General features: G+C 36.5%; 1 protein-coding gene across 14 annotated transcripts in view; it reads right to left on the bottom strand.

Annotated features, from left to right (window-relative positions):
* LOC110743440 overlaps positions 1-25,884 on the bottom strand; it is a 167,289-nt gene that overhangs the window by 41,941 nt on the left and 99,464 nt on the right. For 9 of the 14 annotated variants that reach the window (XR_002522479.2, XR_004183682.1, XR_002522478.2 and 6 more), the window contains exons 2-3: positions 11,697-11,782; positions 9,402-9,826 (exon numbers count right to left, since the gene is read on the bottom strand). The exons of 2 other annotated variants lie outside the window; for them this stretch is intronic. The gene's annotated coding sequence lies outside the window, so the exon portion shown is untranslated. Of the gene's footprint in view, positions 1-1,896; positions 6,609-9,401; positions 11,318-11,696; positions 11,783-25,884 lie in introns of those variants that run through there. 3 more of the 14 variants (XR_002522473.2, XR_002522477.2, XM_021939267.2) reach the window with 3 other exon arrangements.

Raw genomic sequence — 25,884 nt, forward strand, 5'->3', positions numbered from 1 at the left:
TGCTCCACTTGCCCTAAATTCAGGACAACTCCATAAAGCCATCGCAGCCCCAGAGATCCCTGTGCCATGAGCTGAGTTCTTTGTTATGAGAGTATCACAGCTCCCCTTTCTCCCTAATCCTACTTCCTCACTCCCTCACAAGTGTTGAGTCCTTATAAACTTGCTGAAGAACTTAACCTGTGAAAACTCTTCAATAAGTCAGTATAATTAGATTAATTATAGTATTTAAGAATTTTATATAATATAGTAAGTATAATAAGAAAATTCAGAAAATTTAACATTGATGCAATATGATAATCAAACTGTCCATACCATATTTTACCAATTGTTCTAATTTGTCCTTCATGGCAATTTTATTTTTTCTAATTCAAGATCCAATCCAGACCATATATTTTATTTAGTTGTCATACTGGTTTAGTCTCTGTTAACTCTAAATAGTTCCTCAACTTTGCTTTGCTTTGCTTTGCTTTCCCAGACACTGACATTTTTGAAGAACACAGATCAGTTATTTTGTAGAATGACCCTCAATTTGGGTTTGTTTGATTGCTTCTTTAGGATTAGATTTAGAATTTGGTTTTCCTAATTCATCAATTGGTTATACAACTTTTTCTAATTTTGAAAGTTATACAGCTAATTCTAAAATATTTTCCATCATCTTTAACTGAATTACTTGGCATATGATAGGCAATCTGCTCCACTGTAACCATTTATGTTAAAGCTATGTCTTTGGATTATAATGTAATCCTTTTGGGGACACTTTAAAATAATAATTAGGTATCCAAATTTAAGGTTCTGTCACAACTACAAGGTATTTAACTGAGGCAAGTAACTGGGTGAATAGTTATCTTCTGTGATGACTAAGTCCACTCATACAGACCTTAAGAACTATTAACGTATCATGTTCCACTTCCTTGCATAAAACTGACAAATTTCTTTTGACACTAATCACAAGATGCATCATGAATTCAGAAAGATTGAAGTGTGAAGGTAATAATATCCATTTTATGATTGAATCATGTGCTAAATACTGCATGCATCTTATTTAATACTGCATCTCATTTAACATTCACAGCAACTTTATAAGATTGCTATTAATAATATTCCTATTTTATGGATGAGAAAACTCAGGCTCAGGGAGGGTAAGTAACTTTTATAAGATCACATAGTGGGTAAACAGCATAGTCAATATTCAAACACAGATCTTCTATTTATTTTATACCACATATGCAGTTTCTTTTCCCAGTGTAGGCTTTCCCTAATATGAGTTTTATAATTCAGATTCCACACTCTCATTTAAAAATTCTGGGGTGTCTACACTACTGTATGCTCCCAAATTCCTTAAGTACCAACTAGAGCTCTGAAACTGTGTTACACATTTTGAAGAACAGAAAAAAAATATGATAGAAGCATATCAACTTTCAGGAAATGTGCAATCTTAAATCATTTACAAATGTGAATGAGCAAAAAATACAAATCATCATTAAAGTACTAAATTGTACAGGGCTGTCCTACAGAAGTTCGGAGGAAAAAAAAAATGACCTTTAGCTAGAATAATCATTAAAGTCTGTAAGAAAAATTGTCGTTCCAAACAAACTTTCAGTAATTTGCAGCTAGGTATTAAATGACCTTGTTAATGAGGACAACTGACAATAATAGTAAGAAACCAAGAGTTCCCTTGCAAGGAAAGTGTCAAATCTATTGAACTAAAGTTGTCACAGGTTGAGTTCTTTGGCAAATGTATAAGGACCCAACACTTGTGAGGGAGTGAGGAAGTAGGATGAGGTAGAGGGGAGCTGTGATACTCTCATAACGAAGAACTCAGCTCATGGCACAGGGAGCTCTGGGGCTGGGATGGCTTTACGGAGTTAGCTTGAATTTGGGGCAAGTGGAACAGACCTTTATAGCACTGCATCAGCCAGTCACTGGGTGTGGGTTGTCACTTTAGGGAAACTGGGTATCTGGAGAGAAAAAGCCAAATATTTAGACTTATTATGATCTGAATTGTGTATCCCCCATCCTCCTAATTCATATGCTGAAGTCCTAACCCCTAGTACCTCAGAATATGACCAGATTTGAAAATAGGATCTTTAAAGAGGTAATTATGTTCAAATGAGGTTATTAGAGTAGACCCTAAGCACAGCGTCCTCACAAGAAGAAGAAATTTGGATACAGATTTGTGCAGAGGGACTTGCACAGATGGAAGACCATGTGAAGACACTGGGAGAAGAATGTCATCTACAAGCCAAGGAGAGAGGGCTGGAACGTATCTTTCCCTCAATGTCCAAAACAGGAACCCACCCTGCTTATACCTTGATCTCAGCCCTGTGAGATGATACCTTCTTTCATGTAAGCCACCCAGTCTATGGTACTTCGTTATGGCAGCCCTAGCAAACTAATACAGATTCCTCATCAAGTTCAGATTTTGCTAAATAAAACGTATATGTGAGGGTAGTATAAGCAACAGTGATATATTTCTTTAAGTATTTTCCCCCAGCCAAATTCCAACAAGACAATCATGTCTAATGCACTGTCTGGTGAATCGGAAAATCTCCTGAATGAAATAAGAGCCTCTAATACCCAAAAGGGATGAAGTGAGTCATCACCACAGCCTGTGAATGAAAATAACTGCTCTGAGAAAACACATGTAAAAAATGACACCATGTGGATTAAATAGGGAAACACAAGTATATCCAGATAAATTGAGTGTTTTCCCTGTACCAATTACAGCTATTTTATAAATCCCAGATTATAAATCTTCATTCTTGCCTTTCTCTTGATCCTTCTCAGCTACAGTTTGTCATGAAATATTATTTCTTTCTTTCTTATGACTTTATACGGTAATCCAGTTCGACTATAAAAACAGAAATCTTGGAAGCACTATTCTTTTGTTTGAAGAAAAGATTTGGCCCAACTAAGGTTCTGTTATTTCAAGTAATATTTGATCACAAATTCTATCAAAACATCAGTTGACCCAATCTCATGCCCTCAAAGCCACTCATTTTGCTACCAAAGTTAGTTTTTAGAATGTAGCTCTGATTGGTCCCTTTCCATGTTTAAAGACTACCATTAGTCACCCACCAAATATTGACTGAAGCCCAAAGTCCTTAATCTGGCAGAACCTTCACAGCCTAGAATCAGTTCTGCATTTTCAAAGAATAGTCATCCTCCACCCCACCACCATATACCCTGCTTGCTAATACATGGCTACGCTTCATTCTCCAGACACTGTTCCATTGCACTGCATGCATGCCACTATCATTGCACATCTATCATAGTACCACCTATCATTATGTTTATGATGTACATGTACGTGTATGACTTTATCATCAGATTATAGTCACCTTGGAGTCTAAGACCTGGTCTTCCATGTTTTTCAGTATCGCCAGTGGCAGTGGCACAGGGGTAGTGACATTCAATCATTTTTCACCTTCTCAGGAAGGCCTTCACTGAATTCCTTAGCTAGGATAGTAATTCTCTCTCTCCACCCCTCGTCCTGCTTTATTTTTCTTCTTAGCACTTATCAACATCAGACATATGACATACATTTTCAGGGTCACGTATTTTATAATCTCTCTCTTCCCACTTGAAAATAAATTCCAGAAAGGCAGGACTTTGGCCCATTCACTGCTTTATCCTCAGTGCCTAGATATGTGGACACTCAATAAATAGTTTCTGAATAAGTGAATTCATTCAGCAAATATTTATTGGCAGTTTATTATGTGCCATGAAATATTAAAGAAACCAGCAATCCAGCAGTGAACCAACAAAGGCCTTTCTCTTGTGGAACTCAATACTCTCTGGAAGGAGGCAATAAATAAGAAAACAAAAATCTCGCTATATATAACTTCAGATAGTGCTAGTAGGTACGCAATTACTATTTCTGTAATTGAATAGAACTTACACTGATTCAGGATTCGCAAATATTTTGTGAAAAACTTAATTTTTTTCAGGTATTACCAAAAGTAATATGTGAATTAATTTATTTTTGGAAATACTAAAATCAATACAAGAATAAACTATGTAAAAGAAAGCATCATAATACCCCTGTAGTAATAAAATAATGTATTTTAAAAGATAGGATTTTCAAATGTGTTACATAAAACAAGACAAAATAAAGTTTCATTAGAAGCATAATACAGGGGTACTTTTGTGAAGTATATAACATCATAAACATTAACTGCAAAGCAGCTTTGACTAATTCTTTTAATATGACACATAAAAAGGGATAAAACTGGGAAGAATTTTTATATGTAAAATATATTAGCACTGCTTAATAAGAATAATGGCTGGTTTATATACTACTTGGAAATCCATTAATGCAAGTGATATTAAGGATTTGCATACATCTTACCATCTTAAAAAAAAAATCCAAGCTTTGCCACAGCATTATTTGGTACCTGATATGTCAAGCCCTGTATCTGTTGTCATTCTGAATTGGAAATCTAGTCTTTAATGTGGCCAAAGACACTTAGTGGTATTTTAGGATTTTAAAAAAAATATTGAGCCATAGCTATAATAGAAAAAGTTATATAACATGACTTATTAACTTGAAGGACTCCACTTCTGATTAGCTTGGTCCAGAGGTAAAGGAGTATGAAGAGCCACCTAAAAAGCACAGTGTTTGGGAATGTGGATTGGTGACTCATATTTGGACTTCATTAATGAGACGTTGGGTTCCCTAGGGAGAAAGGACTGTTATCAAAAACTACTAGAGGCTAGAGAGAGAATCTCTTTAATAAAATATGAAAGGTGAGGAAATATAAGTAACTCTATAATCAAAATGCAATGTGGCATAAACACTTAATTCTGAATTTGTATAACTGAAAAATATAGCATCTGTAAAGATCATGTTTCCAAAATTTTTTATAAGTTTCATAGAATAATGTAGAATTGATATTATTTTTAGCATTCTAAATTTTAAGCTGGTTAATGCCAAATTCCAAGATTTTTACATTTTAATTTTATTCCTAAAGGAAAGGAGAAAGAAGAAATTCTTGAAACCTCAATAATTAAAATTTGGCAGAAGAATATTATTTCTACTACTTCCTTCATATTTTGTCACAAAAAAAGTCACGGAAGCAGGAAAACAATTTTTAAAAGCAGTTCAAGGCAATTAATCATTTGAAATACAACTACTTCAAGGAAAGTCAGGACATAACAAAATCTATCTTGGCTCACGAAAAAACAAACCCTTATTGTTTGCGAATGTCTTGAGAGACCTCTTAAGAGATCTTTATTTCTTTCTATGAGAGTACAAATAATAAATAAATATTTTTAAATGAAAATGGGTAAAAGTTTTGAGAATTTATATTTAGTACTTAGGATACTACCTTGATGTAACTACCATTTATGTATTTGTTTCCCCTCTCCCTGATTCGTTTCTGTTTAGACAGATCAAAACTTCTCAAAGTTGACTGGTTTCACACGGAAGCTAGAAGACCAAATTCAGGACTGTACCCATAAAGAAGAATCACCTGGCATGAGAAGGTGACACTCATGATTACTCTACCAGTCTTCAACATGTAGTTACCTTCCATTATTTATTAATGTTATTCCCACCAAAAGAGAACTCTGATCCAGTTATTCAGTGTGCCGTACTGGCTTGGTAACATTCAACACTCTCCATCACCACTACAAGCACTACAGAGATCCAAAGATTCTCACCCCTTCCAACATCCTAAACCAAAAGACAAGAAATATTCAGAAACAGGAAATAACAAAAGTTTCATACTCTCTCTTTTTTATTGAGACCTCTGAAGACCTCCCACCCACCCCCACAAACACACACCCATGACTAGAATGACAGTTGTTATTTCAGTGGGAAGAAATGACTCAGGATAGGAAATGAGAATCTGTTAGATGAGAAGAGCAGTCTTCTCATCCCAATATTTGAGACATTCCTCTTTCATTTTCCTATGACTCATGCTTCTTTCGGGCATCTTGTTGGAGGAGGAGGAGGAGGTGGGCAAACCCAGTGTTTTGACCAAAAAAAAAAAAAAAATCTTAATACCAAAAGCAATAGAAAAATTCCAGGAAATGTATGGAGAAAACAAGGGCCATTGGTCTAAAAATCTACAGTTAGTACACACTGACACTGGGTAACTGGGTGGCTTCAGGTAGTCTCAGTTAACAGAATTCATGTTTGTATTGTAAAAAGGAAAGATCAAGAAAATCTGATTTAAACTAACTAAACAATAAACTTCAAAAATAAAAGCAAATTTGTGTTTCTGAGATAGGGTTTTGGAGAATGATGTCCTGACATTCGTTTGTAATGGAAAAACAAGAACTAACTAGATTTGTAAATACATGCTGGACAAAAAACTCTAATGAATGGCTTATAACAGACATGGAAAGTTATGGGTGAGAAAAATTTTTTCAAAAAGAATATAGCAGGGAGCTGAGAATGAAATTTAATTTTGGAAGAGTAAAATTTGCCATTTGGAGATCATTCACTCATTCAACAAATATTTAATGAGTTCCTACTATGTACTAGACACAAACTAGGTCTTGGTTTTATGGTGGTGGGGAAAAAGATGTCATCATCTTTACTCTTTGGCATTAATTTTTTTAATACTGAAGAATAAATTTTAATAAGTACCCTGAGGGCTGTGGTGTATTAGTCCATTTTTATACTGCTAATAAAGACATACCCGAGACTGGGCAATTTACAAAAGAAAGCGGTTTAATTGGACTTATAGTTCCAAGTGGCTGGGGAAGCCTCACAATCATGGTGGAAGGCGAGGAGCAAGTCACATCTTACATGGATGGCATCAGGCAAAGCAAGAGCTTGTGCAGGAAACTCCCATTTTTTAAACTGGATTATGAGGAAGTCCTCTATGAGAAGAATTACTTATAAACTAAAACCTACAGGACAGAAAGAGAGAATGAGGAGAAAAGAGTTTTAGGCCAAAAACAAATGAACAACAAACAAACAAAAACCAACCTTCAAAAAACTAAAATAGGTATGGCTAAATAGTGTGAAAGAGAAAGTTTTTAGGAAGTTGGAGAAGCAGGCTATGATAACATCACGTATTGTCTTGTGTATTATGGGAAAGCATTTGAAATCCTGAGAGGGGTTTTTAAAAGTCCGAGATTTAAGATTTTACAAAGATCTCTTCAGATGCTGAATGGAGAAACAACTGAAGAAAGGACAAGTGTGGAAACAGACAGAATAGATAAAGAAAAGATACAATGAGATTGTAGCTTAGCCTAGTAGGGTGACCATAAGTTGGAGAGAAGTGAATTGATTCAAATATATTTTGGAAGTTGAACAGATGACATTTGTGACAGACTGGATGTTAAAGATAAGAGAAGGGGATATATCAAGAACCATTCATAGGCTTTGGCAAGAATATATAAATTGGTGGGAATTCTATTGACTGATGACAGAAAGGTTCAAGGAACAGCAGATTTGAATGGGAAATAGAATGTTTAATATTAAACATGTAAAGTTTGAGATACCTGAAAGTAATTTTAGGTGGAATGTTAAGTAAGCATTTGTTTTTTGGGTCTAGAGTTCTAAAGGGAGGAATGTATTGAAGAGATTAAGCTAGAGAGTTTTTGACATACAATTAGTAGTTAAATCCTTGGGAATGGTTGACATCACCAAGGTTAATACTCCACTGGTATGCACCAGTACAGCCAAAATGGTCCTTGACCTTTCTATACCCAGTTAGTAAATAGATCAGAGACTCTAAGTATGGGTTTGATAGCAGATTAGACACATTTGAAGAAAGTGTTAGTGAAATAGAAAATAAGACAGAAGAAAATATCCAGAATTTTAAAAAGCAGAAAGACAAAAAGATAGGAAATACAAAAGATAGGACAGGAGATTTAGAGGATACAGTGAGTAGGTCTAACATAGGTTCAACTGGAGCCCTAAACAGAGAAGAGAGAATTGGGAGAGTATTATCTGAAAGGATAATGACTGAGGAATTTCTGAGACTGATGGAAGACATCAATCCACAGGTTGAAAAAGAGCTCCAAACCCCAACTAGGATTAAAAAGATACACAATTAAACATCATAGAAAAACTGCAGAAAATAAAAGACAAATAGGAAATATTAAAACCAATCTGAGAAAAAGAGGCAGATGACCTTTAGGATTAAAAATCAGATTGACAGCTTGCTTCTCAAAAGAAACAATGAGAACCAAAAGTTAATCGAAGGATATTGTTCATGTGCTTAACAAAAATAATTGACAAGCTAGAAAGCTACACCTCCCCAAATAAATATTGAGAATAAACGTAAAATAAAATTATCTTCACACAAAATCTAAAAGAAACATAAACCAAACTAAAGGCAATACTAAAGAATATTCTTCGGGAAAAAGGGAAATGATTTAGATGGAAGATTAGAAATGTAGAAAAAAGGAAAACAACAAAAATAATAATATGTGGATAGATGTAGATGAACATTGACTGTATAAATATAGAAAGAATTAAAATGCACAAAAATAACAATATGCAACTTGGAAGGTCAGTAAATATTGCTCACTTATTCTAAGTCATTCTAATTAATATCTAATATTAACATCTAATTAATATTCAATATTAATTAATATTAGATATAATAAGTAGGGGTTCAGGTTATAAACTCTAGAGTAACCACTAAAAATTGCAGAAAATAAAAGACAAATAGGATCTTTTTTTTAGGAGATGAAGTCTTGCTATGTTGTCGGGGCTGGTCTTGAACTCCTGGACTCAAGCCATTCTCCTGCCTCAGCCTCCCAAAGTGCCAGGATTACAGGTGTGAGCTATTGTGGCCCACAAATAGGAGAGCTTAAAACCAACCAGAGGAAAAAAGGCAGATTACCTTTAAAGGATTAAAAATCAAATTGACAACTTGCTCAGCAAAAGAATATAAATAGTAAAAGAATACAAAATTCCTGGATCAATTGAGGAAAAAATATAATAATAAATGAAAGTAGGCCAAGCACGGAATATAGAACAAGTGCAACAAATAGAAAACACATGGTAAGATGATATAAATACAACTATAAAAATAAATACAATACATATAAATTAACTAAATGCTTCAATTAAAATAATGATTTTCAGTTATGTTTAAAAACAAACTATAGACTGTTTGTGAAAGACACAGCGAAATTATAAGAAAACATACAGAAAAATTGAAAGAAAGGATCAAAATAATTTTGCCATGCCAACACTGAGGAAAATAAAGGTGATATAAGTAAATTAACATCAAATTAGACTTTACAGCTAAAAGTATCATGGAGATAAGAAGGATCCTTCATAATGATTAAAAGATGTAATTCACAAATAAGATATTACTGTTTTGAATTCATATAAACTTAATAACATGGCCTCAAAATAAACAGACTGACAAAAATAAGGACAAATAGACAAATCCACAATCATAGTAGCAGAAGTTTATGCTCACCTCTTAGGAACTGCTGTGGTTTGAATGTGGTTTGTCTCTTCCAACATTCTGTTGAAATTTAATTGCCAATGCAACAGGGTTGTGAGGTGGGGGCCTTTAAGAGGGGATTAGATCATTAAGATGAAGTAATGTCTTTTTCACGAAACTGGGTTAAATCTTTTGAGACTGGATGAGTTCTTGTGACAGCAGGTTGTTATTAAACTCGTCAGCCTCTTCGCTCCCTCTCTCTTTACATGCCCTTTTCCCTTCCACTTCTCCACCATGTTATGCAGCATGCAGCCCTCGCCAGAAGCCAAAAATATGCAACTGCCCAATCTTGGAGCTACCAACCTCCATAATCGTGAGTTAGATAAATCTTCTTCCTTTACAAATTATGCAGTCTTGGATATTCTGGTATAGCAACAGAAAATGCACTCAGACACTAACTGACAGGGGAAAAAAAGGCAAATAATCATCAGGGAGAGAGAAAATCTAAACAATTCAATTTTAAAACTTGACCTAATAGTCACATATGAAGTACTTATTTATAAATTCATAACACATTCTTTTCAAACACTCAGAACATCTATTGACAAATATAGTGGGCATAAAAAAACTGAATGAATTTTAAAGGATTGAAATTATATGTCATATGACTATATGTAAGCTAAACATCAATTACAAAATTATACAGAATATTCATATGTTTGGAGACTCAAAAATATACTCCTACATACCCAATTAATCAAATAAAAGTTTTAATAAAAATTAGAAAATATTTTGAATTTAATGATAACAAAATTCAAATAATATGGATACAGCTGAAGGAGTGCCTAAAGGGAAATGATAGTTTCATATTAAAAAGAAGAAAAACTGAACATTAATAGGTAAGCATCTATCTCAAAATATTAGAAAAAAAGTGTGAAATGAATCTAAGAACAGTTTAAGTTTAATAAATGTAAGAGATAAATCAACAACATAAAAAAAACTATGCAAATATAGATCAGTAAAGACAAAAGTTTGTGTGCTGCTTATGCTGTTTGACCTCAAGATCCATTTTCTGCCTTTCTCAATCTCAGAAGGCTGACCACTATATTCTGCAAACTTAGCCTTCTGATAGAGTTCAAAGGGAGGCACTGGTAAGAGACAGAATTATAGGAAGAAAACAAGGAATCAGGCAATCATTCCTTTGTTTCCTCTCTGCTTCAATGGTATAGTTGTGGCAGGTGCTATGTCCCTCTACAAGCACACCTCTTAAGATCCATTCATTCCTATTAATGCTATACTCTTAGGTGTCTTTCCTGTAAGTATATCAAGCCCAGTAATGGCAATGGCTTCTTGTTGTTAGGACCTGAAAGCTTCAAAATCCTTTGTTGGGTTCCCTAACAACATACCTTTAGATATTTCCTTCATTAAATTCTCTACAAAATCAAAGCTGTGCATACCTTTTCTTTTCCCTTCAGGACATTTGTTTTCATTAAACACTAATGGGATTAATAGCTCCCTGTGGAGATTCATCAAGAAACAAAAACAGAAGACACAAATAATCAATGTTAGGAATAAAAATGGGTATATCATCACCACAGATCTTTCAGTCACTGAAAAATTTTAGCAAAGAAAATTCAACAATTGATAAATAGAATGACAATTATGTTTACACTGAGTTTCTTTTAGGCATACAAAATTAATTTACTATTTGAAAAATTCGATGTAAATCCTATTACAGAATAAAAGATTATGGATGATCTTTTATTAGCATGGATAATCTTTTATTCTATAATAGGAATTACAAAGAAATATTTTTCATAAAAATGAAAGATTACAGATAATCTTTTATCCTGTAATAGGAATTACATAGGATTATAGAATTATTTTTCTTTTCATTTTTTTTGAGACAGAGTGTCACTCTGTCGCCCAGTCTGGAGTGCAGTGGCAGATCTCGGCTCACCACAACCTCTGTCTCCAGGGTTCAAGCGATTCTCCTGTAATCCCAACACTTTGGGAGGCCGAGGTGAGTGGATCACCTGAGGTCAGGAGTTCAAAACCGGTCTGGCCAACATGATGAAACCCTGTCTCTACTAAAAATACAAAAAAATTAGCTGGGCTTGGTGGCGCATACCTGTAGTCCCAGCTACTTAGGAGGCTGAGGCAGGAGAATCACTTGAACCCCATGTTTACATTTGTAAAACAGATTTTATTTTAATGAGTGGTAAATGCTATGAAGAAAATGTCATTCAATAAGTGTATGTAACAATAGAATCTGACCTAAAATTGGATGGTCAGAAAAAAAGAGTAAAAGTGGTTATGTATAGTTACCTTTGACAACTGAAGTCACTCATTCCCTCCTCAAATTCTCAGAGAACTGGCATGTGTTACTGATAACTAAATATTTGTTTCTCAAACTATATGGAAAAAGTAGATAAGAGAAATATAATACGTAAATACGTTGTTTCATGCTGAGTGGATAATCATGATTTTTACAATGTCAATGCTCAAGATTTCTTTCAAGAAAATTTTACGTGAATTCTTATTTTTGTTTAGTTTCATGTCTCTCTCAGTGTTTTTTCTGAAGCACAGCAGACTAACTGGCTGGAACAAAGCAAGGATGGGCCCATTGTTCCCATCACTTCAAAAGTTTCCCTGTGCAGAGTGCTGAAAAGTTAATACCTCCAGAGAAAACTAATCAGAAGCACAGCTGTTCAACAGGAATGAGAGGTTATGGAAAGCAGAGGCCCAGGAATGACAGCAGCCAGAAAATTATGGATGATTTTCCAATAGAGTACTGCTTGAAAGTGGGGCCAGGAACATTTGGTGTACTGGTCAAGTGAATGCCTCATGTTTCTTGTGACATTAGGTCCCGACGAAGATGTAGCGACACTGATGAAGACTGGATGTGGAGGTACTGGTTTGTCACTACAGAACTAAGCGATGATAAAAAGTAAAGCTAGGTATCACTATGTTTGATATCTCCCATTTGTAAGAAACAAGTAACAGCGATCCTAGAGGCTTAACTAAGAGCAAAAATGAAACACTAAAACATGAATCTTTAAGCTAACAACATTTATACTTCTCCCCCCACTGCATCCAAATCAGGACTTTGTGGCCCAAACATTATTGGGCATGATCAGGATGGGCCTGGGAGAATGACCCATGACCATCTGGCCAAACACAGCTGCAGAAAACAAGCCTCATCATCTGGAAAAAGCTGTGATGGACAGAGAATTGGAAGGGCTGCCAAGAGAAATGGTGGATTCCCCACTAGAAACACTAGAAACCCTCGATATGGGGCCACTCCAACACAGGACAGGCTTTTCCAGTGATGACTGATACAGCTTGTCCTTTAGGATCTGTCTCTCACATTACAGTGGGGAAGATGAACCATTACAGTCATATAATTACTTCCATAGATTTTTTTGGAAATTCAGATTTTCTGACACAAAATTGGCCTCACACAGCTCCTGTGAATGTCAACACAATTCAAAGGCTGGAAAGTGGAGAGTAGTCAGTACAAACAAGTTCTGTTGCTTAAATTCAGCCCTGTCCTCATTTAACATCAGGTCAGCATCAAATGATCTCTAATTTCCTTTCCAGACAAACTGTATAGTTTCCTTTTTCATCAATTTCAAGTAGAGGTAAAAAAAAAAGACCACCAAAACTCGGGAGGCTGAGGCAGGATAATCGCTTAAACCAGGGGGTCGGAGGTTGCAGTGAGCCAAGATCGTGCCACTGCACTCCAGCCTGGTGACAGAGCTAGACTCTGTTTCAAAAACAAAACAAAACAAAACCAAACAAAAAATCCACTAAAAACAAAAATGTCATCACCACCCTAGCCAAGACCAAGTGTGAGAAATAGCATACAATCACTCCAAGGTCTTCATAGGAAGCCGAGTGCCTATGCCTTCTGCTAGTGTTTTAAGAAAACTGATAACAAACACCATTTGCCAAGACAAAGGCATAATTTTCTTTGTTAAGATTTTGTTTGGAGCGAAGAATATGAAGGGAAAAAAACCTAAACGTGTGGCATAGTTTCTACATAAACGTATCTGAAAAGGAACCCTCTACCACATGCAAAGGAGAGTCTGATTAGAGGGTGAGAAGCTGAAGTTCCGAGTTTAGGATCTAGGAATGAAGTTCTAGTGCGAGTTGACACCTGTGAAGGTAAGAACAGACCAGAAGAGAACTAAGTAAGGAGAGCAAAAAGTGAAAAGTCCTGGCCAAGACTTTCATTCATTCAGTGAAGTTTTACAATACCCATACATCAATTCAATTCAGTTCAAAACAATGATTGGCCATCTACTACTACAAGTCAAGCACATGCTAAGCATGGTTGAGGATACAAAGTGAAACAGCACGTAGTACATCTAAAAAAATGCATAGTCTCAGAAAGAAAACTGGTACATTTTTATTAGTGAAAAGATAGTCCAACTCTCACTATCACTTTAGAGGGACGTGAACAAAATGGCATACTAAAAGGACAGAATGTAGAGTCACCAGACCTGGATTCAAACCCTGACTGTAGCAGTTATAAGATTTTGTGCAATCACTCAACATTTCTGGGCTTACTTTTCTTACTTGTTAAATAGGAATGATATTTTGCTTGCCTATAGAATGGGCTGAAATGAAGGTGTGTGAGAACTGCAAAGCTCAGACACACGGTTGCTCATAATGGTATCTCACCTAACTACCATCTATTCTGACTCTACTGTGCTGCACCTCACATCCCCAAACACTCCCCAGTCTGCCCACCCTGAAGCCCTCTTACTTTTCTTTCCAGAACTCACATTTTAGGTTACCTCCACCTGGTAGCTCTCCCTGAACCAAACCTCACCCTTAGAAAAAGATATAGTACACAGTCTAATCATATCATTAACAAACTACATTGTAATTCTGTGCTTACTTCCAACTCATTGGATTATGAACTCCAAGATGATACAAACCATGTCTCATGCCTTTTATATCCCAATTTAAATCTTTAAATCCCAAGGATTTTCCTTTGTAGTGGTGATGGATTTATTTTTTGTTGCCCAGTCTTCTTTATAACCAGTAGTACATAGCTAGGTTAGGAATAAAGTTTGTGACCATAAAAGAGGATGCACAACTATCCTTGCACAGCTCTCCTCAGGTCATTAACAGTATGTGCTAATTTCACTACAGCCCAGAGAATACACAAGTATGAGGGTCATTATGAACTCATCTAAAAAATGACCACAGGTAGGTACCTAAGAGGTTTGCCTTATTAAAAATACCTCTTTATTTACAACATAAGTAGTATCAATCTCAGCAAGCAAAAACCATAAGAGGATTAATGAAGAGAAAGCTGATGAAAAGGAAGTTCGGTCATGTTCCTTATGACATACACAGCTCCCTAAGAACACACCATTGAGTGGCAAGTCCCTTTCTAGATCCTAGGATTAGGGTTCACGTTAAGTGAACCAAGTATTCACCAAAATTGAACATGTTCCTTGTACTTCGGTTCCATCTTTAAATTCTCCTCTTTGGCAGAAAGATTGTTGTAGAAAGAATTTCAAATTGGAGGTAAACAGACATACAACCCAAGCCTTGACTTGTTACTGAGCATAGTAAAAAGAGCTGCAGTCTTCCCCAGGGCTATTAATACTCAGTGCTTGAAAGTACTACAATAAATGTACAATTTAATATAGTATAAATTTGCTTTATATTATAGAAATAGAACCTTGAAAATTCATTGCAATTAATAACCATTTTTTATGGAAACTTAAAATTTCATTTGTCTCTCCAATTTTAAATCCAAATATTTCAAATAATGATTGGAAACTGGCAAATGGGTCATTTATAAAGTTACTAGTTTTTAGCTGATGTGTCTCCTTCTTTTTTTTTTTTTTTTGAGACGGAGTCTCGCGCTGTGTCACCCAGGCTGGAGTGCAGTGGCGCGATCTCGGCTCACTGCAAGCTCCGCCTCCCGGGTTCACGACATTCTCCTGCCTCAGCCTCCGAGTAGTTGGGACTACAGGCGCCCGCCACCACGCCCAGCTAGTTTTTTGTATTTTTAGTAGAGATGGGGTTTCACCATGTTAGCCAGGATGGTCTCGATCTCCTGACCTCGTGATCCACCCGCCTCGGCCTCAGTAGACTTGACCTCAGTGAAAAGCAGCTAATACATAATAATCTTTTAAAAGACCAATGGTCTACCTCTTTAGAGCTTAATGAACGCTACAGAGAGCAGGTTATTTCCACTTGCTTTCATCTCCTCACCGAATGCAGACTCTGACAGAGGTGTTTGAATACACAGGATTTGGTAGACCACGGCCACATTTTGAGGGCAGGGCTATCTGAATGAAAATATGATCATTCTATAGCTATAATACAAATTATCTTACAAAAGTATAATATTTCATATGGAATTGGACATCAGAAGAGACAATAATCATTACAGAGTACTCAAAAGTCAAGTTTAGCATAAATATTATTACTCTGAATTTTCAGCTCTTGGCAATTTGAAGCCTTAAAGGATCTTTTAATGTCAAAGAGGTCTTTCCAGACTATACATCTGAAAAGGAAAATAAAATATCCAAACGTACTCTATCAGATTTTACTTTTTGGGAGACAGACATTGGAAATAAATTTATAAACAGAAAAATGTGCTAGCTATAATAAATAAAAAATTGGAAAGAAAAAGGAGTTCTTTCCATCTCTCTCTTTTTTTAAACAAAGGCTGCCTATAAACTACAGAGCCTTCCCCAGATATACTTTGGCACTGCTAGGGAAAGCATTTCTGGTATGTAACAAATCACAACCAATTGTTCTGCCATGGAATAAAAAAAGTCAGTATTTTGTTGTCATTGCTAAAAATTCTACATGAAAAGCAGCCTTTCACCATCCGCCCAGCTAATACTTTCTAACAAAATGAATCTATTTATTATACTATTTGTTCCCTCTTAAAAAGCATCCTAAATTTGTTTCCCAAAATAAAAATAGAAAGGTGGAGCTTCTTTGATATTAGCTCATGAACAAACTAAAACACAGAGAACAGAAATAAATCAATAAATCTATTCTATAAAAAATTTATTAATAATAAAATATAAAATTCTGGTTATGCAAAGATGCTATCATGGGGGAAGCTGGTAAACGGTGCACAAGAGTACTCTACTATTTTTGTAACTTTTAGTGAATCTAAAATTATTTCAAAACAAATGCTAAAAAAGCAGAGTTATCGTTTCACCTATCCTGTCCTGTATCCTATATATGAAAGTCCTGAGTGAGTAGAAAAGCTTTTTGCCATTCCTCATTCCAAATGCCCACCTAGAATACTAAGGTTTAGAATACTATAGTCCACAATGAATAACAGACATAACAATACTTTTAGTCACTTGCCAAAGAAAAGACATTTGCCAAAGAAAAGGCTCTAACTGGAGTCAGCTCTGACAGAATTATTAGTCATCCTCAGAAATTCCATCAGCACAATCACTATGGATAATAAAGAATCATCTCAGGGGCAGTTGGAAGAAACATATAGAATCTCAGGAATAAAAAATTGCCTCTTGCCTGTAATCCCAGCACTTGGGAGGCCGAGGCTGGTGGATCACCTGAGGTCAGGAGTTTGAGACCAGCCTGGCCAATATGGTGAAACCCCATCTCTACCAAAAACACAAAAAAGTAGCAGGCCATGGTGGTGGGCACCTGTAATCCCAGCTACTACGGAAGCTGAGGCAGGAGAATCGTGTGAACCCCAGAGGCAGAGGTTGCAGTGAGCCAAGATCACGCCATTGTACTCTAGCCTGGGCAAAAAGAGCAAAACTTCGTCAAGGGAAAAAAAAAAAAAAAAAAAAAGGATTGCATCTTACCCATGGGGCGGATCTAAACCACTATTCTTCACCCATATTTGTACACTAGTAAATTAACTGAAATTTTGAGCTATGTACAAAACTGAGTAAACACTAGGTATACATATATATATTATAGATGTATTTTTTATATATCTATATATAACAAATCCAAAGGTAAGCTACAATTTTCTATTCTTCTTCCTTCTCTATTGGTTCCCTCATTGTTTACAAATGAAAGTAATCCACAGCTACCCTGCACCCTGAGCTCTGTATCTTTTCTTTAACAAAAAACAAACAAAAAAAAAACAAAAAAAAACAACAGGGTCTTTACAGGAAACAGATGGCACACTGAAGGCAGAAGGGTCTGAGGATGCTGTATTTACAACAAGATGATATATAATGTGTGGAAGTATGTGAGGGAAGAGGCAGTAAGTAGGTCACTTGAAGGCTCATAGTACCTAAGGATCTGTTGATACTCCTAAGCACGGTGGAAGAGGAGTGAGATGACCACAACCCAAGAGGAAACTCGTCATGTCAGATGGTCACCTTTGAAAGAGAGCCAGCCACTGAAAGTAAACTCGGGAAAAATGCCCAGAAATATGACCAAAAGCATCCAGAAGCTAGAGGCACCAGAGTCTGACTAGTCTATACCTATGAAGTTTCTAGGGGCCAGAGCCAGGTGAAGTAGGTGTGAATAGAAAGAGACAGATCTGGAGAGGTGACTCCAACCTAGCCAGTATACCTTTCACACCTTATGAACAGCATGCTAAACTCATTCTTGTTTTCACGGTAGCAGAAATGAAAATAATTATGTAAATCAACAAATATGAAAAAATACAGAATGTAATATCTACTATAGATATTCAAAATACATTTGTAATCTCCGATACTTGTGTAAGATAATCTCCAAGCCTTAGGTGATTTTGGGAAAACATTTTAACATTCTCCTAAATAAAGCAAATCAGTGAAGATATATCTGATTTTATAAATACAGTCGTGCATTGCTTAATGACAGGGAAATGTTCTGAGAAATGCTTCATTAGTCATTTCGTCACTGTACAAACATCACAGAGTGACTTCACAAACCTGGATGGTACAGTCTGCTACACACCTAGGCTATAAGGTGTGACCTATTGCTCCTAGGTTATAAAACCTACACAGCATGTTACTGTACTGAATACTGTGGGCAACTGTAACATAATGGTAAGTATTTGTGTATCAAAACATATCTAAATATAGAAAAAATACAGTGAAACTATCTTTTAAAAGATAAAAAATGGTACACCTGTATAGAGCACTTACTATGAATGGAACTTGCAGGACTGGAAGCTGGTCTGGGTGGGTCAGTGAATAAGTGGTGAGTGAATGGGAAGGACTAGCACATTATTGTACCACTACTGTAGACTTTTTAAACACTGTATACTTCGCCTACATTAAATGTATTTAAAAAATGCTTTACTAGGCTGGGCGCAGTGGCTCAAGCCTGTAATCCCAGCACTTTGGGAGGCCGAAACGGGCGGATCACGAGGTCAGGAGATCGAGACCATCCTGGCTAACACGGTGAAACCCCGTCTCTACTAAAAATACAAAAAATTAGCCGGGCATGGTGGCGGGCGCCTATAGTCCCAACTACTCGGGAGGCTGAGGCAGGAGAATGGCGTGAACTCGGGAGGCGGAGCTTGCAGTGAGCTGAGATCCGGCCACTGCACTCCAGCCTGGGCGACAGAGCGAGACTCCGTCTCAAAAAAAAAAAAAAGGCTTTACTCAATAACAAATTAACCTCAGCTTACTGAAACCTTTTTACTTTATAAACTTTTTAATTTTTTTAACTTTTTAATTCTTTTGTAGTAAAATATTTTTTCTTCATATTATCATTCTGAAAGCTTGTTTCTATTTTTAAAACAATTGTTTTTAATGTTTTAAACTTTATTTAAACTAAGACACAAACACATTGGCCTAGGCCTACAATATCAATGTCTTCTGCCTCCACATTTTGTCCCACTGGAAGATCTTCAAGGGCAATGACATACATGGAGTTGCTATCTCCTGTGGCAACAATGCCTTCTTCCGGAACGCTCCTGAAGGACCTGCCTGAAGCTGTTTTACAGATAACTTTTTTTTATAAGTAGAAGAAGTATACTCTAAAATAATGATTAAAAGTATAGTACAATAAATCAACCAGTAACATAGTCATTTATTATCATGATCAAGAACTATGTACTATACATAACTGTATGTGCTAGACTTTGATATAACTGGCTGCACAGATTTGTTTATATCAGCACCACTACAAACACAGAAGTAATGTGCTGCACTATGACATGGCAACAGCTACGACATCATTAGGTGATACAAATTTTTCAGATCCATTATAATTTTATGGAACCACCACAGTATATGTGGTTCACCGTTGATGGAAACGTCATTATGTGTTATGTGACTGTATGCATATGATTGGTTGCAAAAATTAATAAATGATTTTGAATTATCTTGTTTTTTATTATCTCAGCCGCTAAACACTAACATTACCAGGAAGAATCAGTAGTTTCCTAATTATATCCTATGTATTTTTTTATAAAAACCATCCTCAAATTCTAAGAGGTAGGAGATAGAGAACCAGGCAAAGCATTCAAGATACAAGGGTGGGACTCCACATCATACATCATTCCTAGGGAGATACATCATGTTAATTAATATTGCTTTTTCCATTTGCAAAGACAAACCATGCCTCTCAGATAAAGACTTGAGAAGATGTGATGATATTAATTCGCTATCTCTGTTTAGTAACTGGGGCCATAGTGAGATCCCACAAATAGATTTACTCGGTACATACATCAATTAGTGTGGTCGTTTTTTGAAAACACCAATAGCTAAAAATAAATTCAAGTGCTTTCTTATTTTCTTTGAAACATTTTTCCTTTTCTCAAGATAAAATATTTGAAATAAATTAACAGAATCTAGTTTGTTGCCTAGTCCAGCATCGTCCCTCCAAAGGGAGGCTTAAAAAAATACATGCTGAATGAATGACAGTGGTATTCCCAATTCTGAGGCCTTTTAACATTGACAGTGTATGTCCCACAACCAAGGACTTAACAATTAACTGTGTGATAGGATTAAAATACCACAGTTTTGTATCAGCTACTGTATTCTGCCATCCCAGGAATTTAACTTTCCTGTGTTTAAAAGACAGGAGGGTGGTGGGAAAAAGGATCAGATGTCTGCTGAATACAGGAAATCCATACCAGGCTATAAACCAGAAAACATCAAAAGCTGCACCAGAAACTCTGGACAGACTCTACAAGACTCCATTTCTTACTACTATTTAATGAGAAAGGCAATAAATTCAACATGAAAACCACAACTTGTACTCTCTCATCAGGATCTCCTCAAAAATATGTGCAGAAAAGATGGCTAAAATGCTTCCAGGCTTGCCTGGGAAGAAAGAAAATATGCGTTTGGGTCATACTCAAATATAGCACGAGACACACTTGTTCCCAACACCTGGAGATGTGACCATGAGGAAATTGTCATGGTGGGGGCATCTAATTGGCATCAAACTTCAAGGAGAACTAAGAAACGAAAGGAAGTCTGAATACCCTGCCAAAATACCATCGAGTGAGAAGATCAGAGGTGGTCTGCTATGGTATGAAGTGACCTCGGGAGATTCTGGCTGATAGCAACTGATTCCCAGGGTAGAGAATTTCAGAGCCAATTAAACATTCATATTGTAGAAACCTTGGAGGTCTGACCATATCGAATATTTTCAAACTCCTAACCATATGGTGGGAAAGTTTGAGTGGAAATTAAAGAGGTGAGATGACTGGACTCCCAGACAAATAAGACAAGTATGTGGCTGCCTATCAGATCAAAATGATCCCCACATGGAAAGGATTCTCTAAGTGTGGCCAGACTTGTAAACTAGAGCCAACAAATCTCTAATCTTACATTACAGTCAAGACAAAAACACTGTCCTAAGAAGAAACAGCCAAAAATCTTATTGCGACTTTTCCCCTGCCCTTGATTCTTCTTTGATCACCAGGTGACTGGTTTTGTGTTGTGTGCCTCTCTGTGTGCTTAATGCACAGCTGTGCATTGTATAAGAACATATAAAAGGCTTGTGCTGGTGCCTATTAGCAGCGACTTTCCTGAGAGGGACAGGGTTAGGGAAGAAAATCAGTATGAGCTTACTTTTCTGTCTCCACATCTCAGTTATTATGATGAGATAAAGTTTGATGAAATGAGTATTAGGAGCAGTGATTTTAAAATGATGTCAGAAAATTGCAGCTTGAGGGTGAAATGAGAGAAATTCTATCCCTTTTGGCATAAAATGGCAAAATTGTGGATTGATTATATTTGTATAAGTCCTTTTGTGCATTTGTTGGCAGGATGACTTCCTTCTTCCCATCACCCACCTCCCTAAGTCATTGCCCTGACATTAGCACAAAAAATAGAGATGAAAGTTTAGGGAAAATTCTTTTACTATCTAGAGATAGCTCTGCTTAGAGGACTCATAGACATGACTATGCTTCAATAAGAACAGTGAATCCTGAAGCAGACAGTAATGAAAACAACCCAGGATTCCAGTTTATAATTAAGCATGCTTAAGCTTCAGTGATAATTACTGTGGAGATTTTAATTCCCCTCAGCCAGTTAGCTTAGTTAGTAAGTGCAAGTGAAACCGAGGTCACGGTTTTCTGTACTTTATAAACCAAATCTGGATTTGATTCACTCTGTGACTACAGGCTATACTAGCATTTTCTCAAATTGTACCAAAGACAATGGGCAAACCCACATAGGTTAGAAAGAAAACAGTCTAAAATGCCCAGACTTATGGTCAGAAGCCTAGGTTGAGATATTGGTTTCCCCAGTGACTACTTATGCAGTCTTGGGACAACTCAATTTTTCTGAGGCCCTGCTGCTTCACCTGAGAAATGAATATTTAAAATATCTGTTTTAAAGAATTGTTACGAAGATCAAGTGAGTCAATTACATGAAAACATCTCATAATGTATAGCCGACTACCTCCCATCCAAGTAATAACCAGGCCCAACCCTGCCTAGTTTCCCAAATGAGCCAACATCAAGCGTATTCAGAGTGGTATGGCCATAGACATTCCTCCAATAACTGGTATGGAAAAATAAATTATTATTGAGGAATCAGCTCACTTAACATTATCTTAGAGTGAAAAGTAGCACATCATAAATTTGCATAAAAGATCACTCTATGTAAATGTTTGTTGAACTAAAGAAAGAAAGTGGTATGTCTGTAATCTCAAATAAATGATTCCGTTGCAAGTCAATTTCCTAGCCCCATGGTTTCCAAGAGGTGCTTTTCTATAAGCCCAGGGATCTTTGAAGCAGCAGCTGCTCAGAGGAAAGAGAAAGACAAGTAAACAGAGCTCCAGAACACTCACCCCTGACTTCAATCAGAGCACCTATTGGTATAAACAAGATTTTCAAATTTGCAAATGTTTACCACATTCAGCTCTCCAGACTGCTTTGTGTGTCTCTATACCCAGATCCTGCCCAGTGAATCTGTCCTGTGTCCCAGCATTTCTTTGGCATACCTCTCTTAAAATTTAAGAGGAAATATCACTGATGCTATAGTTCACCAAACGTCTTAAATCTCAGACAGGTCTAAATTTGATCATCAGAGTGAAGAATAAATATTCTGATGTCTCTAAAGACTTTACTTGGGTTGACAAATTCTCTCTGACAGGCTCTGGAAATACAAATGAAGGGCTTTGAGTGTTATTTCCTACTTTTCCCAGTACTTCTTTATGTATGTGCATACAGACAAGCAGACCGTCTCAGGAGGGTGCCTGGAAAAGTGGCAGGAGCAGTGGACTAGGAGACAGCTCTGGGACTAACTCATGATGTGATCTTTGACCAATCTCTAGACCTCTAGATTTAAAAAAAAATAAAAAATTGAGAATCTCCTCAGGCCTTTTTATGGCAGAAGTTCTATAACCTATGTATTAATAACTTTTATAATAAATTAAAAAAATAATTTAAGGAAATTACCCTGGCATAAGTCCCTAGCTGTTGCAAGGCTTAATTTTCTCCACTACACTGTGTAGGATATAAAATATGCTAAGGCTTCATGAGCAATATAGAAACACTCTGGTGATTGGCTCAACGATTTATCATGATGGCTGCAGCTTGCTGTGCTGGAATAACTTTCCTTGGAATGGAAATACAACAGTTTATCATGTTCTTATAGAGTTAAGAATGGTTTTGCTTTTTGAAGAAGAAACTGACTCCATTTAAAAAATTGCAGGATAGTATCTTGTTAAACCACATTCTTCATGTCAAAAATTGAAGTTCTATGGATTCGAGAATATTGTTTCTCTTTAAACTGATGCACATGATTTCGTTAAAAATCAAATTTAGCATGGAAGATGTTTAAAAATACACAGATTTGCTTATTCTTCTCAAGAGCAATGAACTCAAACTCGACTCTATAATCATTATAAATAAAGACTCTGCTTTGCTATGTGCTTTATCTTGGCACTAAGAAAAAAAAACCTTCATCTATTTATATTCAGTCTGCTCCTATCTTTTTGTTTATTTAGACTTAGATACAACAGTCCTTTACTTGCTTGTCACTACCATTACTCACAACTTTTTCTAAAAGCCAAAATGCTGTCAGAAACCCAAACTTCATCCATTCATTAATCTATCGGCGCCACGTCCTGGGAGGTCAGTATCTGGTCACTGTCTTCAGTTTCATATGATATGCAATATTTATATCACGTGGATCCGATCTAAATAGCCTAGTCTTGGAACTCAGTCTAAGAAGGTCATTTGGCTTACAAAATACTACTTGGCCCACATAATAAACACTGGTCCAGCACACAGGAACTACGCTATCCTTTACTTATCCTTCCCAGTGCCCCAGACCTGACCATGGAAGAAAAAATAAGTAGTATTGTCTACCTATCTACATTTCAAGAAGTAACTTTTTACTCCAAAAGAACATTTCTCATTGTCTGTCACTACTCTTTTGTATCTTGCATTCTTTTGTGTCTTGAAGGTTTTGAATTCTTTAGGAATTCCCTTAAAATTGAGATGTCAGAGACAAGGTGAAGATGAGGAGGTTGGGGTTCGGGGGTAGGTAGATCATTGTAGCAACTCAAGAGGTGAAGGACTGAAGAATCTGAAAAATGAAAAAGAGGCATATGCTGAAGGAAGATGTGAGAAATCACCAAAAATCAAATTGCTATCTCATAATTTTGCCAAAAACCAGCCCTCCTATTACTTATCCCTGAAAAAAAAAAAAAAAGAAAAGAAAATGTGAACCAGTTTGCTTTCAGCAAACACCAAATTTCTATGTTCAAAAAGTAAGCAAAACATCTCTAAATAATAAAAATTAGACACATAGCTTACTTTATTCTGCCGACTTAGCACTTTTCTGAGAAATCAATGAAAAGTCACTGTATTTGACCATCTTTGGAGTTTTCCTCTAAAGTGAGACAATCAATAATAAATAATAAAACGTGAATGGTGGCAGCTTCTGATCATCCGCTTCCTGACCCAGTTTATCAGGGTGTTTCATTCAATATTCACAGCTCGTCCATTAACCCCTGTGGCATTCAAAATGGTATTTGCAGATCACCGTATTTCCAGGTACTCAATTTCCATACATTCTTTTTACTAAAGCTGATCTGCCTGAGGATATGCCTGTGATGCTCCTTCATAATCTCTTTCTCCCTCCCCACAAAAGACAGGCTGTTGCGGGAAGTCAGGGACCCCGAACAGAGGGACCGCCTGAAGCCGTGGCAGAAGAACATAAATTGTGAAGATTTCATAGACATTTACTAGTTCCCCAAATTAATACTTCTATAATTTCTTACACCTGTCTTTACTGTAATCTCTGAACATAAATTGTGAAGATTTCATGGACACTTATCACTTCCCCAGTGAATATCCTTGTGTTTTCCTATGCCTGTCTTTACTTTAATCTCTTAATCCCGTAATCTTCTTCGTAAACTGAGGAGGACGAATGTCGCCTCAGGACCCTGTGATTGTATCAACTGAACAAATTGTTTGTAGAGCATGTGTGTTTGAACAATACGAAATCTGGGCATCTTAAAAAATGAACAGGATAACAGCGATGTTCAGGGAACAAGAGAGGTAACTTTGAACTGGCCTACGGTGAGCCGGACAGAACAGAGCTATATTTCTCCTCTTTCATAAGCAAATATGAGAAATATTGCTGAATTCTTTTTCTCAGCAAGGAACATCCCTGAGAAAGAGAATACGCCCTGAAGGTAAGCCTATATATGGGCCCCTTTTAAGGCATCCTGTTTTTTATGGTCAAAGTCGAAGGGATGAAATAAGCCCCGGTCTCCTATAGCGCTCCCAGGCTTATTAGGATGAGGAAAATTCCCACCTAATAAATTGTAGTCAGACAGGTTATCTGCTCTCAAACCCTGTTTCCTGATAAGATGTTATCGATGACAATCTGTGCCCTAAAGTTCATTAGCAATTTTAATTTCACCTCATCCGGTGGTCCTGTGATCTCGTCCTGCCTCCATTTGCTTTGTGATATTTTATTACCTTGTGAAGTATGTGATCTCTGTGACCCACACCCTATTCATGCACTCCCTCCCCTTTTGAAAATCACTAATAAAAACTTGCTGGTTTTACGGCTCGGGGAACATCATGGATCCTGCCAACATGTGATGTCTCCCCCCGGAC

The sequence above is a fragment of the Papio anubis genome, chromosome 5, assembly GCF_008728515.1.
Source record: "Papio anubis isolate 15944 chromosome 5, Panubis1.0, whole genome shotgun sequence".
Lineage (NCBI taxonomy): Eukaryota > Metazoa > Chordata > Mammalia > Primates > Cercopithecidae > Papio > Papio anubis.